Below are 18,487 nucleotides of genomic sequence, written 5' to 3'. Positions count from 1 at the left end.
TTATTGTATTTTTGCATGCGATCTCGTTTTTTACTTTAACCTTTGACTTTTGCACATTAGTCTCGAGCATTAGATTGTGGTACACTATGACTTGGCCTAATTTATTAGACAAATATTGACAAATACATAAATATATATAATTACTATAGGTTCGTGAATCCGAGGCCAACCCTACACTTGTTCAATGATGTTATATGTATTTTTACTACAAAATACAGTATGGTGAGTTTCATTTGCCTTTTTACCCTTTATATTTTTGGGCTGAGAATACATGCGCAATTTTTATAAATGTTTTACGAAATAGACACAAGTAATCGAAACTACATTATATGGTTGAATTATCGAAATCGAATATGCCCCTTTTTATTAAGTCTGGTAATCTAAGAATTAGGGAACAGACACCCTAATTGACGCGAATCCTAAAGATAGATCTATTGGGCCCAACAAGCCCCATCCAAAGTACCGGATGCTTTAGTACTTCGAAATTTATATCATGTCCGAAGGAGGATCCCGGAATGATGGGGATATTCTTATATGTATCTAGTTAATGTCGGTTACCAGGTGTTCACCATATGAATGATTATTTTTGTCTCTATGCATGGGACGTATATTTATGAGAACTGGAAATGAAATTCTTGTGGTCTATTAAAATGATGGAAATAAATGATTATGATAAACTAATGAACTCACCAACCTTTTGGTTGACACTTTAAAGCATGTTTATTCTCAGGTGTTAAAGAAATCTTCCGCTGTGCATTTGCTCATTTTAAAGATATTACTTGGAGTCTTTCATAGCATATTTCGAAGAACGTTGCATTCGAGTCATTGAGTTCATCAAAGATTATTATTAAATCAATTTATAGTTGGATAGTGGATATTATGAAATGGTATGCATGCCTGTCAATTTTCGATGTAAAGAAAGATTGTCTTTTAAAAACAAATGCAATATTTGTAAAATGTATCATATAGTGGTCAAATACCTCGCAATGTAATCAACTATTGTGAATCGTTTATAATGTATATGAACGGGTCCTTTCAGTTGGTATCAGAGCGGTGGTCTTAGCGAACCAGGTCTGCATTAGTGTGTCTAACTGATAAGTCGTTAGGATACATTAGTGAGTCTGGACTTCGACCGTGTCTGCATATCAAAAGTTTTTGCTTATCATTTCGTGTCGAAAATCATCTACTTATCATCTGTAGAAAAATTACCTGCTTATCATTCTTAAGTCTAGACGCGTTTTCTTGCATTTATTGCATAATAGTGTATAGACGAAATCTTATCCTGGCATATCTGTTACTGTGAACTTTGACTGACATTTTTCAAAGATTCCTCCGTAATTTATGGGATTTTGGTAATATATATACATATGTAAATTATGTATTGAAGAATACTAAATTTAATTCCTATAATCTATTTCATATCAAAAAATTTCATTCCCTTGATCATACGAGATGGATCCCTCAACCGGTTCGAATTCCTCAGAGTATGATAGCTTTTCCGATATGGAGTTTCATTCGAGCTCTGAAAACAGTGTGACCGGAATGGATCAACCAATCAGCCATCATCTATTCTGGATGAAATGGGGATGGGTTCGTAGCCTCCTCAATCATTGGAGACAAAAAGAAGGTGATCCCTTCCATCCACCAAATTGTCCTCTTGGCGATGAACCTGAAGCACTTACCGGCGAACCTGTTCGAGAAACCATTTTCTCTCTCATCTCCAGAGCATCTCGTCATGACTATATACTACACCAAATTCTAGATTATATTTATCCGCTCGTCCGAACCGATAATCATCCCGGTGTACTAGCAGAAGTTAACGAACTTCGCGCACGCGTGACGGCTTTGGAGCTTATGGTGCAAGGATTACAAACACCATCAGCAGCACCAGCAGCATAATCAGTACCGCCAGTAACATCAACATCGCAAACCCCGATACCCTAAACATCAGCAGCATCACACGCCTCAACATCATAATCTGTATCTCGGATATCAACATCACACGCATCATAGATACCACGGAGTACCAACAACAACAAACGATGAAGTATTGATTCATAACTTCATCGGAGGAATATTCTACGGCGATTATGTAATCTCTAAAGTCTTAGAGATTATCTATTTCCACCCTAACCCTAAATCAGATGAGTGAACCAAAATGATTCAAGGAAGAATCAAAACCCTAACAAGGATGGTGCGCGATTTACAAATTAGACTTGTTATACAAGCATCGCTAGCAGTTACCGGAAGTATCATCAGCAGCAACAGTACCGTTAGCATCACCGGTATAGTCAGTAACGTCAGCATTGTCAGAATCAACAACACTTATGACATCACATATTCCGTCAGTTCAAGAATCACTGTGGAAACCATTACGAATTAATAACAAGGATATTGTATCAACAAGTCATGAAGTATTACCTCAGTTCCTCTGAAGAATTTATATGTATATCCTATATATACATATAAAAAAAAAAAAAAAAAATTACCATAAGAAATCTGTTCGTACTAAGCTATTATGTATGAAACTTAACTATCTGGTTAATTCATATTACTAATATGCTATGATGTACATCCTTCATTAGCTACGTAACCATCGTTAACTACAACCTCTATTTCAATTAAATGAATTCGGTTTCATAATAAATCAAGTGTATCATTCAATAACATGTTTGATTTTACACTTTCATCTTCGATGTACTCGAAAATTACTGGAAAACAACATTCGTATCTTGCGAAGTTAACAAAAGTTCTATAAACATCAGCATGATTCACTAAGGAAATACTTATAAATATTGAAGTATTGATTACATTAGTGAAATACTCCGCAAGAATTATGTAATCTCTAATGTTTTAGAGATTTTTCATTTCTAATTCAAGCCGAAAATCAGATGAGCTTAGTATGATATCAACTCATTGAATCTGTATTACATCTGAAGAAAATATACCCACATATATTTTTATAAAGATTGTAATGAACACTCTGGTTCAAAATATTATTTGTGAAATTTTTTTAACGGGTAGGTAATACCCGAGAGATATATAAAATCACAATTAATATGTTACGTTCTTCAATTCTGATTCAACAATCATCAACTATACCAATATACATTCCTCTATAGAAATCAAAACAACTATTCTCATCCAAATTCAATTACCTATTCTGATTATGACAAATCAAAATCCAAGTCAAGATTTAACAACATCACTCTTAAAATTCCTACATTTATCAACGCTATACTATGACTTCAAAACTGTGATAGAACATCACTTTTAATCGTAACACAAAAGATGGATATGAAAAATCATTCGGGATTTAGGACGATTTCATCATTTGGATATTGACTATGACAATCTGCATTTAAAACCCTTCGAAATTCTTGAAGACACTTCAAATAATGAACAATCGAGATGATGATCCAACCACACATTACCTGAAGTTTTGTACCTGAAAAACTCTCGAAACCAAAGTCATAATCTAACATGTGCCTGCGTCGAATTCTTCTAGCAAGAACAACATTTCGATTCCTTTTCAAAGTAGCCAATTTTGTCACAGCTCCAGCAAGTCAACTTCGATTTTTCAGTCGGACCAGTCTTATTATAACCCCGATAGATACGTTGCCCTTTCGTCATTATTACTGGGGAACCTTTCATATTCCACCATATTACCACCAGCGTTTAATCATCTAAAACACGATTCTTCTGAACCCACCTCGGATTGATAACCAGAGATTCAGATATTATAGCATTAAATGCAGAGGAAACATAAAAATGGTAGAAGGTTTAAACGGTCAAGAGTTTGATGATAAAAGATAGTGAGTTGGTAAAGCTCAGAAAAAGAAGGGATTTGGTACTGAAAAACGGATTGAGCAAAGTATGAAGGAAGCCGTGGACAAATCATAGAGACTGAATCTGCCTTCAAAGGATCCAAATGATTCAGTACCTGCTGAACTCGTTAGCAAATACCTTACTTCTTATTCTAAACCTTCACAGACAGATATTCTTCATCATCATCATATCTTAAATATTATAAGATATCTTCGTATCTCCCATTATACATATTCTTCATATTTCTGGAGATATCTTCACCACTATCCTTATCTGAGATCATTTATCTCTCGATAATATCTGCAACATAAAAGAAACTGTGTTAGTTTCTAAATTCTGAAAAATTCAAATATGAATGTTTTGAAGTAGTGTTGGGAACTGATGCATGAGTTAGTATAATATAATGACACTTGATCAACGTCATTATATTAAAGTAATTCATGCTGAGTTTCTAATGGACGTGATGATTCACAGAATATACCGTCATCATGTACCATTTACATGACTCTTACATTCTATCTAATCTCTAAACATATCAAGAAAATATTTCTTGATGATTCGGTCCTTTCCAGGGTATTCTGGTAATTTAACAAATCAGGATTTACCATTACCCTTTCCTTCTTAGAACAATTACTATATTCCTTCTGAAATCCATACATACGAATTCCGGACCATTACAAGAGCTACTTAATCGCAAGAAGAAGAAACGAAAGGACAAAGCTCCGAAACAGAAATTGGGGTATAAACCGCAGCAAATAGAAGAGAACATTAACTGTGGATGACAATGATTATAGAAGATAGAAACAGGGACATCGAAGTATAAGGGAAGATGTAAAACCCAACAAATCACCCGTAAATTATAAACCGTATATATCGATGCATATAGCAATATAAAGACACGGGAGAACTAGAAACACTATAAACCCAAGAGTATAGTAGAAGTAAATAGATTCTTCCGGTGGCAGATTAAAAAGAAGAATGACAGATATAAAAGTTAAGAGGATATCAAGGATCAGGATGGGATGGAGCATATTAATGAATACTTTAAAGTATGAATTGAGGAAGAAAGAATAGAAGGTGTGAGTTGTAAGGAAACGAAGGGGGTGGATTTATAGACAGAGCAATCAAAGCAGATTATCGCGTATAACCAAAGAGGATCATAATCTCCTTAATTACCGACGAATCAAATCTTATTATGGAGATCTTCTTCTAAATTCCTTAAATTTCGGAAATCAATCTTGACTACGCCATCTGTTAAGTCAAACCTACATTTATTCATTTTTCACTCTTTTGCGATAGCTTCATTTATACTCTTCGCATAATCAAATTGGGTTATCTATATTACTCAATGATGATAAAACTCTATGTATCAGTTTACATTCGTCATAATAACATTCTTACTGTTAGCCATGACGACCTCTATCAAATTTCGGGACGAAATTTCTTTTAACGGGTAGGTACTGTGATGACCCGGAAATTTCCGATCAAATTTAAACTTTAATCTTTATATGTTCCCGACACGATGAGCAAAAATATGTAATGTTGAGTCTCGAAAGTTTTGAAAACTATATTCATATAATCAATTACCCTTTGACCATGCCAAACGATTCACGAACAATTATGTGTAAATAAATATACATGTATATATACATGTGTGATTATTAAATTGAGATATATTAGTAAGACATTGAACGGATTAGTTAATATGAAAATAAGCTATGAGATCTATTTTATGAACTTGGAAATGCTATCAAGGTATTGAATGAATAATACTTTATATGAACGTATTTGTTCGATGTAAGTTTATCGACGAGATTAAGAGATAATATCAAATGATTGAATTATCAGATACATTGAATTATGATTTCGAGTCTCTGTTATGAGACCCACTTTGAATTAGAAAACCCTTACTTTTTAACGGTATTCGGAATAAATGGTAAATTGATTTACAAGTAAGAACAAAGTATCACTTATTGGGAGTTAGACAAAAGTTAGTGGAGAATCGAATTTCATAATACTCGATTTATCATATAGAAGGAATAATTGGGATAAGATTCGTTGACTAGATAAACCCATTTGATATGTTATATTAAGATATATTATTTAGAAAGTTAAAGAAATTAAACTAAACATTTACGCATAAAAGAATGAAATCAAATTAAGTTTTAAAGCATAAACGTTATAGGATTTTTCGATTTTGTAAAGGATCTTAAATTATATAATTAGTTTGAAAGGATAACTAGTATGTTATTAGATGAATATTTTAAAAATATGTATAAGATTATAAATTTTAATTTAAATTAGTCATAAAACGTTTTGATATTAAACTAATATTAATAAATAGGCTTTGATAAATAAAAAGATTATGAATTATAAAAGTAAATGACCAAAACACTCAAAAGATTAAGTTACACTTTGAGTGGGTTAGTTTTTAATTAATTTAAGTCTAGTTGTTAATAATGGTACGTGTCACAAAATATTTAATTTAAAATAAAATATTTTGACAAACAACGAGACTTTGATTTATTGAAGGAAATGACCACAACGCTCAACTTTATAAGTTATATTTTTATAAAGGTAATTTATTGTTATATAAGTCTAATTTTTGTAAAAGGTACATGTCACGTAACGTAAAAGGCTAGTTTTCTAAACGTACGAAAGTGCGCCCGAAAAACTGAAAGTGGTACATGAGTCGTGAGACCACGACCGTGTCATTTTTGTAAAAGTTATATTTTTACTACGCACGTAAATATAATATAATATTTAATTAATTCTAAAGATTAAATATATTATATATTAATTAATATATAAATAAATCTATTACTACGTACCATATGTAAAGGAAAGTGTCGGCAACGAGATTTTATAGTGCATATGAGCTGGATACCATGACATGCGAATATGAGCTGGGTTGGTGAGGCCACATTATAAAGCTATCCATTTCTCAATCTCTCTGTCTATGTATATTACTCCGTAATATTTACTTATTTATTTTATTTATATATAAATTTTATTATTAAGATTATTAATTTTATTATTATTAGTATTAGTATTGTTAGGAGTGATAATACTAGTATTATACATAAAATACTACGACAAGGGGTACGCGCGAGCTATTGCAACATGGGTTTTATGAGTGGGATAGGGCTAAGGAAATTATGGGTTATGGCTATGGAGGTGATGGGTATGGTTCATGGGTATGCCCGTGAGGTCAATTTGGTAGTTATCATCTCCGTTGCGTCTACGTACCTTTCCTACAATATTGAATCTCAATATTGATACGTGAGTACTCCTAATTTAATTTTTACATACTAATAGTGTATCCCTGACTAGTGCTCGAGAAAATAGGATTATGCATGCTTGTATATTTGATATTACCATTAGATAGGTTATGTTGAATCTTAAAGGTTGTTATACTAGGGATGAGATAAGATATAAGATATGCATGTCGTTGGAAAGCTAGCGAAAAATTAATAACTTTTCATTTAGATATCGAATGGATTCGATGAACGGTTAGAAAGTTATGAATTAAACAATTAATTTCGTAATTAAGATTGCTAATGATAATTAGTGAACTAATTTTCTGAGTAATAAAAAGTGGTTATTTGGATTCTACTCGTCGAGTAGATGAATTTTCATATAAAGCACGTCTCGTTTCGTTGAACGGTTGTCAAGTTATGGATAAAAGAAGTTTTGTAAATTTTGATGAAACGTCGATACGGAAACTGAAATTCTCGCTTATCTGCGTTGTTTCAGATTAAAACAAAAATACCACTGAATTCTTTGCTGTAAGGTCTAACAAACCACCCTAGCCAATTGTCAATTCGAGTCTCGACGATTTTTCTAAAAATCGTCAAAGTTGACTGTTGGGTCACATTTTAAAATTCTAAAAAGAGCTGAAACTTTTTTGTTAAAAATGTCAGTTTTGTATCAGTTGTCATGGTCGACCTGATGTGTGTTTACTTTTGCCAAAAATCATGTTATATCTTTGTGGTAACGAGAATTTGAAGGCTTTGACCGTTTGTCAATCCGAGTTTCGAGGAATTTTCTAAAAATCTCCAAAGTAGGCTACTCGGTCACTTTTGTAAATTTATTAAAGCTGAAAAATTAACTTTGAAACGCCGAAACCGCGTTGGCAACTACGAGTTGTCTAGGTTTAGTTTACTTCTGTAAAAATTAATGCTTAATCTTTTTGGTAATGTGTAACTTTTATCTTTGGCCGTTTATCAATCGGAGTTCCGATAATTTTTCTAAAAATCGCTGAAGTGGCCGTTTAGTCATGTTTGACCGAAAAATCATTTTTGTATAAGTTATTGTATTTTTGCATGCGATCTCGTTTTTTACTTTAACCTTTGACTTTTGCACATTAGTCTCGAGCATTAGATTGTGGTACACTATGACTTGGCCTAATTTATTAGACAAATATTGACAAATACATAAATATATATAATTACTATAGGTTCGTGAATCCGAGGCCAACCCTACACTTGTTCAATGATGTTATATGTATTTTTACTACAAAATACAGTATGGTGAGTTTCATTTGCCTTTTTACCCTTTATATTTTTGGGCTGAGAATACATGCGCAATTTTTATAAATGTTTTACGAAATAGACACAAGTAATCGAAACTACATTATATGGTTGAATTATCGAAATCGAATATGCCCCTTTTTATTAAGTCTGGTAATCTAAGAATTAGGGAACAGACACCCTAATTGACGCGAATCCTAAAGATAGATCTATTGGGCCCAACAAGCCCCATCCAAAGTACCGGATGCTTTAGTACTTCGAAATTTATATCATGTCCGAAGGAGGATCCCGGAATGATGGGGATATTCTTATATGTATCTAGTTAATGTCGGTTACCAGGTGTTCACCATATGAATGATTATTTTTGTCTCTATGCATGGGACGTATATTTATGAGAACTGGAAATGAAATTCTTGTGGTCTATTAAAATGATGGAAATAAATGATTATGATAAACTAATGAACTCACCAACCTTTTGGTTGACACTTTAAAGCATGTTTATTCTCAGGTGTTAAAGAAATCTTCCGCTGTGCATTTGCTCATTTTAAAGATATTACTTGGAGTCTTTCATAGCATATTTCGAAGAACGTTGCATTCGAGTCATTGAGTTCATCAAAGATTATTATTAAATCAATTTATAGTTGGATAGTGGATATTATGAAATGGTATGCATGCCTGTCAATTTTCGATGTAAAGAAAGATTGTCTTTTAAAAACAAATGCAATATTTGTAAAATGTATCATATAGTGGTCAAATACCTCGCAATGTAATCAACTATTGTGAATCGTTTATAATGTATATGAACGGGTCCTTTCACCACAATTGATATGAATATTTTTTTCCCTGATTATTATTGCTTGGTAACCTAAGAATTAGGGAACATCACTAATTTTGAGAATTAGTGCACACCTAATTGACGCGAATCCTAAAGGTAGCTACCGGGTTTAACACCCCCACCCAGAATGTTCACTAGACGGAAGGGCTAGTGGGCGTGGTGTTTAGTACTTCGAAGTTTATTTGATTATTATACAGACGATATGTTCTGTTTTGGGGATATTATTGATGCGCATTATATGTTAAGGTCGGTTACCAAGCCAAGCAATGAATGAAAAGTGAATGTTATGTTTCGAGTGAATGATTTTATACACAGGTTATGTGTATGATATTTTGTACACGAGATATGTGTACGGTTACTAAGATTTATGAAAAATGATTTCGTACACGAGAAAGGTGTACTGTATTTAAAAGATATCGCATGTACATTACATGTGGGTATAGGATTCGGGCCCATTTGTACCATGCAACATTTAAATCTTGTGGTCTATCAAAATTAAAGAATTTTATTGTTTTATGATAAACTTATGAACTCACCAACCTTTTGGTTAACACTTGAAAGCATGTTTATTCTCAGGTATGAAAGAAACCTTTCGCTGTGCATTTGCTCATTTAAAAGACATTATTTGGAGTCGATCATCGCAATGGGACCAGATGTTGGTGACTTCATCCAGATGGATTAGGACGGGGTATGACATGTGGTATCAGAGTTGTGGTCTTAGCGAACCAGGTCTTGCATTAGTGTGTTTAACTAATAGTTGTTTAGATGCATTAGTGAGTCTGGACTTCGACCGTGTCTGCATGTCAAAAGTTTTTCTTATCATTTCGTGTCGAAAATTACCTGCTTATCATTCTTAGGGAATCACTTGCTTATCATTCTTAATCTAGACATATCTTACTGCCTGGATTGCATGAATAGTGTATAGACAAAAATTCATATCTTAGCGTATCTATTACTGTAGACTTTGCCTGACAGCTTCCGTAGATTCCTCCGTAACTTATGAGATTTTAGTATTATATATGCATATGTAAATTATGTATTGTAGGGTACTAATCTACATCCTATAGTCTATTTCTTATCGAAAATCTTTCATCTGATCGTACGAGATGAATTCCTCAATCAGTTCGAGTCCCTCAGATTTCGATAAAATATTCCGATAGTTATTCCGACAGCTATTCCGACATGGATATTCACCTAAGCTCCGAAAGCAGCGTCACCAGAATGAATCAACCAATCAGCCATCCCCAATTCATCTGATGAGTTCATAGTCTACTTAATCAATGAAGACGCGAAGAAGGCGATCCCTTCCACCAATCGAATTCACCTCTTGATGAAGAACCTGAAGCACTTACCGGCGAACCTGTTCTTAACACCATTTTCACCCTCATTTCCCGAATATCTCGCCACGACTATATCATAACTCAAATTCTAAACCTTATTCATTCGCCCGTTCTTACAGACAATCATCCCGGAGTAATAAGTCAACGAACTACGCGCTAGAGTTGTAGCCTTGAAAAATATGGTGCAAAACGTACCAGCTTCAGCAACATCAACGGCACCAACAGTACCATCAAAATCAATACCAGTACCACCAACAATCCAAGTTCAACATCTCACACCTCAACATCTCATTATGTACCTCGAGCATAATCATCAATCTGCGAATCGTTCTACATCATTTATCTTCATTAGACATGGCGATTATGTAATCTCTAATGTTTTAGAGATTATATATTCTTGTTCTAACGGTAAATCAAATAAGTTTAATATCATATTGACTCATTAAATACATTATTACATCTGAAGAAAATATATATGTATATATATTTGTTCATAAAGACTGTAATTAAAAATTCTTTCGTACAAACTGTTAATGGTGAAAATATTTTAACGGGTAGGTAATACCCGAGGAATATTTAGATTTCACATTAATAAGTACACTGTACATTCTTTCAAATCTAATTCAACAGTTATTTACTATCCTATTTACAACCACCAATATACGTATCCGTTCACCGCAGAATAACCTTTTTCATTCAATTTCATATTTGGATTTTGACCTATCAGAATCCGAAAAGTGGCATAATGAAGAAAACATTGGACAAAATAAAATTTGTTAGAAACAAACAAATTAACTATGAGAAATTTTGTTAAGAATCCACGCTAACAAAATCCTAGCTAACTGTTCCTAGCTAACTGTTAATTCCCTATTACATTATCGCAATTTAATTATAGCAATTTAATTATCGCAATTTATTATCGCAATTTTTTATTCTCGCAATTTTTTATTCTCGCAATTTTATTTATCGTCATTTAATTTCTGTTATTTATTTTACGCACTTTAAATATCGGGACACGTATACAAGGTTTTGACATATCATATCGACGCATCTATATATATTATTTGGAATAACCATAGACACTCTATATGCAGTAATGCGAGAGTTAGCTATACAGGGTTGAGGTTGATTCTATAATAATATATATACTTTGAGTTGTGATCGAGTCTGAGACATGTACACGGGTCACGATACGTACTAATTAATTCGAATATTATATATTAAACTATATATGAATTATTGGACTGTTAACTATGGACTATCGACTGTGGACTAATAACATTGGACAATTAAAATGAATTAAAATATTGATTATAACATATGAAACTAAACATTTATTCAAGTTTGCCACTTGATTTCATCTTAACCCTCATTTGTATCTTGACGATTACAATCTGCGTTCAAACCTTTCATGATTCTTGAAAACACCTCAATCGAGAGGATAAACCAACCGCACTTCATCTACGGAAGAAAAGATTGATGCATATAGATATGCACCTGAAAACATTCGGAACCTGAGTAAACGTTTAACACGTATCTGTGCTAATTCCTTTAGTGTTATTATTACTCAAAATAACTTGGTAATTCCTTTCAAAGTAGCAAATTTTGTCACAGCTCCAACAAGTCAACTTCGACTTTTCATTCGAAACAACCTTATTATCACCTTGATATATATGTGTGTTCTTTTATTGTTACCGGAGAACCTTTTATATTCCACCATATTACCCCTCAGTGTTTAATCATCTAAAAACACAATTCTCTTGAAACCACCTCGGATTGATAACCGATGATTCAGGTATGGTAGCATTAAATACATAGGACACAGAAAAATTGTAGATGGTCTAAACGGCCAAAAGTTTGATGATAAAGAATAGTATGTTGGAAAAGCTCAGAAAAGTTGGAACGGGAAAATGGATTGAGCTAACAATGAAGGAGACCAAGGACAAATAGAAGGACCATACCATATATTCAAAGAATCCAGGTAATTCTGGATCCGATGAAACCTTCAATGAATATCTTGCTCCGTACTCATGTTAAAATCTTGCGAAAAATCTTTCTTCATCAACCATCGAACTTAGAAATTCCAAAATATCATCATAAATATATTCGATATTTCTGAAGATATTTTCATAAATATTCTCGTCCGAAATTATATACCTCTTCGTGCTTCATGTGTTTCATTATATTGGAAACTTCTGTAAAATCTAAGTTTAATTTAAGAATGAATTCTGGAGAAATGTAAGGAAATTGATGCATGAGTTAGTATAATATAATGATACTTGATCAACGTGATTATATTACAGTAAGTCATGCTGAGTTTCTAATGGGACATGATGATTCACAGACCATAACGTCGTCACGTGCCATGTTACATAACTCTTTCATTCTGCTTAACTTCTGAACATATCAAGAAAGTATATTCTTGATAGTTCTATTCTCAATGATTATGGTAATTTGACAAATCAAATCGTGCTATTACGTTCTTTCTTGTTTAGAACATTAAGTTCATTCGAAGTTCCATACTTACGAATTCTGGACCGTTACTCGCTTTACTAGAGATCGAGAAGATAACAAAGAGGCAAAGAGCTCCAAAATATAAGAGAAAATATAAAGCCCAATAACAACACGGAAGTTACAAACTATGGATATACGAATAGCAATATAAAGACACGGAAGAATTAAGAATAGTATCACCCCAAGGTAATAGTAGAAGTAAACAGATTTTTCTGGTGGAAGATTGAAAAGAAGGATAACAGAAATGATAATCAGGAAAAATATCAAGATTAGAACGGGATTAAGCATTTTCACAATCTTTTGGGAAGTATGAAACTAAGAAAGAAAGTATAGGAATGGTGAAAATAATAGAACGAAAGAGTTTAATTTATAATGGAAATATCAGACATAGTAATCGAGGCAGATTACCGTATTTAATTATAGAGATCTTACCGAAGAATCAAATCTTTTAGATTTCGGAGATTTTCTTTATATCCCTTGAATTCCGGAATTCAACCTGACTACGTCAAAAGCTAAGACAAATCTTTACTTATTTATTTCACTCTTTTGTGATAACTTCACTCGTGCTCTTCGAATAATCGAATTGTTTTATCCATATTACTCAATGATGATAAAACTCTATTTATCAACTCATATTCATCATGAAAACATTTTTATTGTTAACCACGACCATCTCACTCAAATTTCGGGACGAAATTTCTTTAACGGGTAGGTACTGTGACGACCTGGAAATTTCTGACCAAATTTAAACTTGATCTTAATATGATTTCGATACGATAAGCAAAGACTGTAATGTTGAATCTCAAAATATTGGAACTATTTTCATGTAACCCTTTACTATCCCCGATGATTCACGAACCATTGCTTGTAAATATGTGGATATTTATTAATATGTGTATATATAAATATATGTATAATATATATAATAACATGAACATTAATAAATTATTATATACATTTATTGTAATAAACAAATATGTAAAATAAAATACATTGTAATAAAAACTATTATTTTATATGTATATTTCTTGTATATATATATTGTTATATTTAATTTAATTATTTAATATATATTTATTTGCGTAGTAAATTTTGTTATTTAAAACTGTTTATATTTATACATAGTGTATATTAAATATAATTAATTTTGAGCTTATATGGTAAATGTCTGTAACTTTCGGTTGACGTTTAATTATTTTTAAAATAGGTCTAATATATATATAAGAAGTTTTAAAATAAAAGTTGAACTGTAAATCGATTACGAAGATTTTAGATTTGTTAAAGGTATTTTTACCTTTTTAAGTTTAAATATTAGTACTCCGTACATATAAATCGGTACAGAAAATAAATAATTTCGAACCTTTTTGATCAGGTTTCAAACAGGTAATGAGTGAAATAATTAAATATGTTTAATCTAAAAAATTTAGATTTTTAGGGACACTTTTATACGTTAACTGTTTAGCAATGGACACGATATAAACATCCGTGAAAAACTGTCGGCAGCTTTACTATTTCCTTCTCATATTTCACACGTTTAGTTTAATTATTTTATTATATTATATATTATAATAATAATAATTATAATCCAATTCTATATATATAGATATATATGTACGTGTGCATAGAATGGAAATCATCATCTCTTGTTTGATGATCTAACTCATCAACCCATTGAGCACCATCTCTCTTGCTCGATCAACCCACCAACAACCATCACCTCCAACATCCTAACACCATTAAACCACCCTCCTTCTTCGTGGAAACACGTCCACCATATTCAACCTATCTATCTCTCGTCTTCGTATCTCAAAACCGTTACAACCATTAAACCTTTAAACTATTTCTATTTCGTAAGCCAAAGCGCCAACCCTACCATGAACAAACCCACTTAAACCCGCCATTAATCATCACTAATCACCTTGGTTCACCTCGCCATCACCATCGGTTAACATCACCACCTATGATCAACATCCATTTCAATCGACCACCACCTTCACCTTCCATTTCTCTCTCTCTATCGCCTACTCTTACTGTTTACATCCGGAACAACCCTGCGAGAGCACCATCAACGATTGCAACTACTATGTTTCTGTTCCTATTTCTTTCGAACAAGCCCATACAAACCCACTAGATATTACCACTACTTAAATTGTTTCTTCTTCGTGATAAACCACGGCCACCATCTACACCATCCTACAACCACCATGAAACCGCCATCATTTACCACAGGCTGCTGCTGTTACTCGTTGAGTACCATCACCTTCGATCACCTACACCACTTTACTTCCTCTTCTTTTCCTTTACGCCTGCAAAAAAAAAAAAAATTCCCAAACATCACCACTTTGCCTTTGAACAACCCTATTTTTTTTTCGTTGCTACCACTGCTATTTCGATCTCTTCCGCTCATGTTTCAAAACCACAATCTTTGAATTACTTTTAACAAATTAAAAAAAAAAATTGAAAAGGGGACATGTTTAAATGCTCGTCAACTGGATCAATAAACTAATGCAAATGAATGTTGTATTTGTTATTGGTGGCCGACCAAGTGCTGTGAGGGATGTGTTTTATTCTATTTTTTTTGTAAGGTTTCTTGAATAATAATAAAAAAAATGATAAGAGCATGCGTGGAATTTGTTTTTGTTTATTCAACTGCCGTTCAAATTCAATTCCAAACATATCAACTACTTTTGGATCGAGTGGTGTTAATGAGCTGTATAGTTGGGCCGAAAGAATTGTTTTGCTGAGCCATATATTAGGCTTAAATAATTTAAATTGTTGGGCCACGTTTTCTATTGGGCCATGGCCTGTTTAGACTTTCTGATGGGCCAAGTTACTTCATGAAGTTGGGCTGTAGATTTGGGAATGATTATGATGTAACGCTTAGATGATGGTTATAGCAAGTGATGATATGTTACAAATATAATGATGATTCCATGATAAGTAAATGAATACCGATCGATGATGCATGAATTGATGATGATAAAGTTTAGTTTTAAATTTAAGAAGAAGAAAAAGAGTCACAGTTAATATGGGTTATTTATTATGAGAATGGAATTGAAACAGAAAAACGTGACAGAGTAGCTGGTAGGGGGTGTTGTTGAGAAGCGGGAGGTGGCGGGTTCGAGCCCGGGCGTGGGCAGTTTTCTTTGAATCTTTTTCTTTGTAAGGTAGTTTCTTATTTTTATTTATTATTATTATTAATATCATTATTATTATTGATATTGTTAGTGTTATAATTATTATTATTATTATTATTACTAGTATCATACTTATATTTATATTTATAAATATTATAAACATTATGATCATTAGTATTTTTATAAGTATTATTATTATTATTATTATTATTATAAAGTTTATCATTTAAGTATTATTACTATTATGATTATTTTTACTAAAATTAATATTTTGTCTTCAGTAAAACTATCAATATTATCAGTATTATATATATATCACTACTTTTATGAAAATAAAAGTTTAAAGATATTATTAAGGTTATAAGTACGTTTTAATCATATTAACAATTTTTATATAAATAATCATATATATAACAAGTTAAGATTTTTATTAAAGTACTAACTAGATATATATATTAATATAACTATATTAATATTAAACATTTTGAATATATATATACACAAATTAAATATATAATATATAATGTAAGGTGTAATATATAAATTTGTTCAATTACGATTATACATTTTAATATATATATGAATGATATAGGTTCGTGAATCCGAGGCCAACCCTACACTTGTTAAATGTCGTCATATGTATTTTTACTACAAAATACAATATTGTGAGTTCATTTGACTCCCTTTTACTCTTTATATTTTTGGGACTGAGAATACATGCGCTACTTTTACAACTGCTTTATTAAATGCTTTTGAAATACATTTTGAACTGCGAATACATGAAATGCTTTTATAAATATTTGACGAGATAGACACAAGTAAAACATTCCTCGAATGAATTATGTGGACGTGATAATTGCCACCATTGAATTATGTGGACGTGATAATTGCCACAATTGATATGAATATTTTTTTCCCTGATTATTATTGCTTGGTAACCTAAGAATTAGGGAACATCACTAATTTTGAGAATTAGTGCACGCCTAATTGACGCGAATCCTAAAGGTAGCTACCGGGTTTAACACCCCCACCCAGAATGTTCACTAGACGGAAGGGCTAGTGGGCGTGGTGTTTAGTACTTCGAAGTTTATTTGATTATTATACAGACGATATGTTCTGTTTTGGGGATATTATTGATGCGCATTATATGTTAAGGTCGGTTACCAAGCCAAGCAATGAATGAAAAGTGAATGTTATGTATCGAGTGAATGATTTTATACACAGGTTATGTGTATGATATTTTGTACACGAGATATGTGTACGGTTACTAAGATTTATGAAAAATAATTTCGTACACGAGAAAGGTGTACTGTATTTAAAAGATATCGCATGTACATTACATGTGGGTATAGGATTCGGGCCCATTTGTACCATGCAGCATTTAAATCTTGTGGTCTATCAAAATTACAGAATTTTATTGTTTTATGATAAACTTATGAACTCACCAACCTTTTGGTTGACATTTGAAAGCATGTTTATTCTCAGGTATGAAAGAAACCTTTCGCTGTGCATTTGCTCATTTAAAAGACATTATTTGGAGTCGATCATCGCAATGGGACCAGATGTTGGTGACTTCGTCCAGATGGATTAGGACGGAGTATAACACAAAATCTCGATGATCTACCATTTCTTTCAAAATCTCATCATCTGCATTGATCGCATTCACCTGTTTTCTCAGTCCCCTAGCTACTCCATATATGACGAAATAAACAACTCAGGTAGTTGTCCATTACTCCACTTGTCTATCATATTTGTCCTCTATACTGAGTTTTAATTTCATCACATGGTAAGTATGCGCCGCATATAATTAAGTACTGCATACCTAAACTAAAACTTAAAAACTTGCAGATACAGTGTTGGTGAATATGATGGTAACAAGTATAACACAACGGTAAAATCTTTTGATATGTATAGAAATCTCTTCCAACTGCTTTAATACGAGGGCCCGTAGAAGTGGATAACTACTTTAATAACAAACTTTGATTTTGTATGCTACAAATATAGTGTGTATATAAATATAAATATAGTCTGATACTACAAATATGTACTAAATAAGGTATATCTAAATGCAACCGTCGTGCGGTAAGAATTTATCTAGTTAATTATGTAAATCCTGTAAATCATTACAGTATTTTATATTTATTTTATTTATACAATAATAATCAATTGTTTATATTTATACAATACAATAATTAATAATTAATAATTAATTATTAATTAATTGAGAATTGAAATACAAGATGTGATATCTTTGATTTTTCTTATTTCACCATACCAAACAGGCCCTTAGATCAATTCCGA

The sequence above is a fragment of the Rutidosis leptorrhynchoides genome, chromosome 11 (assembly GCF_046630445.1).
Source record: "Rutidosis leptorrhynchoides isolate AG116_Rl617_1_P2 chromosome 11, CSIRO_AGI_Rlap_v1, whole genome shotgun sequence".
In the NCBI taxonomy this organism is placed as follows: domain Eukaryota; kingdom Viridiplantae; phylum Streptophyta; class Magnoliopsida; order Asterales; family Asteraceae; genus Rutidosis; species Rutidosis leptorrhynchoides.
This window is presented reverse-complemented; position numbering follows the sequence as displayed.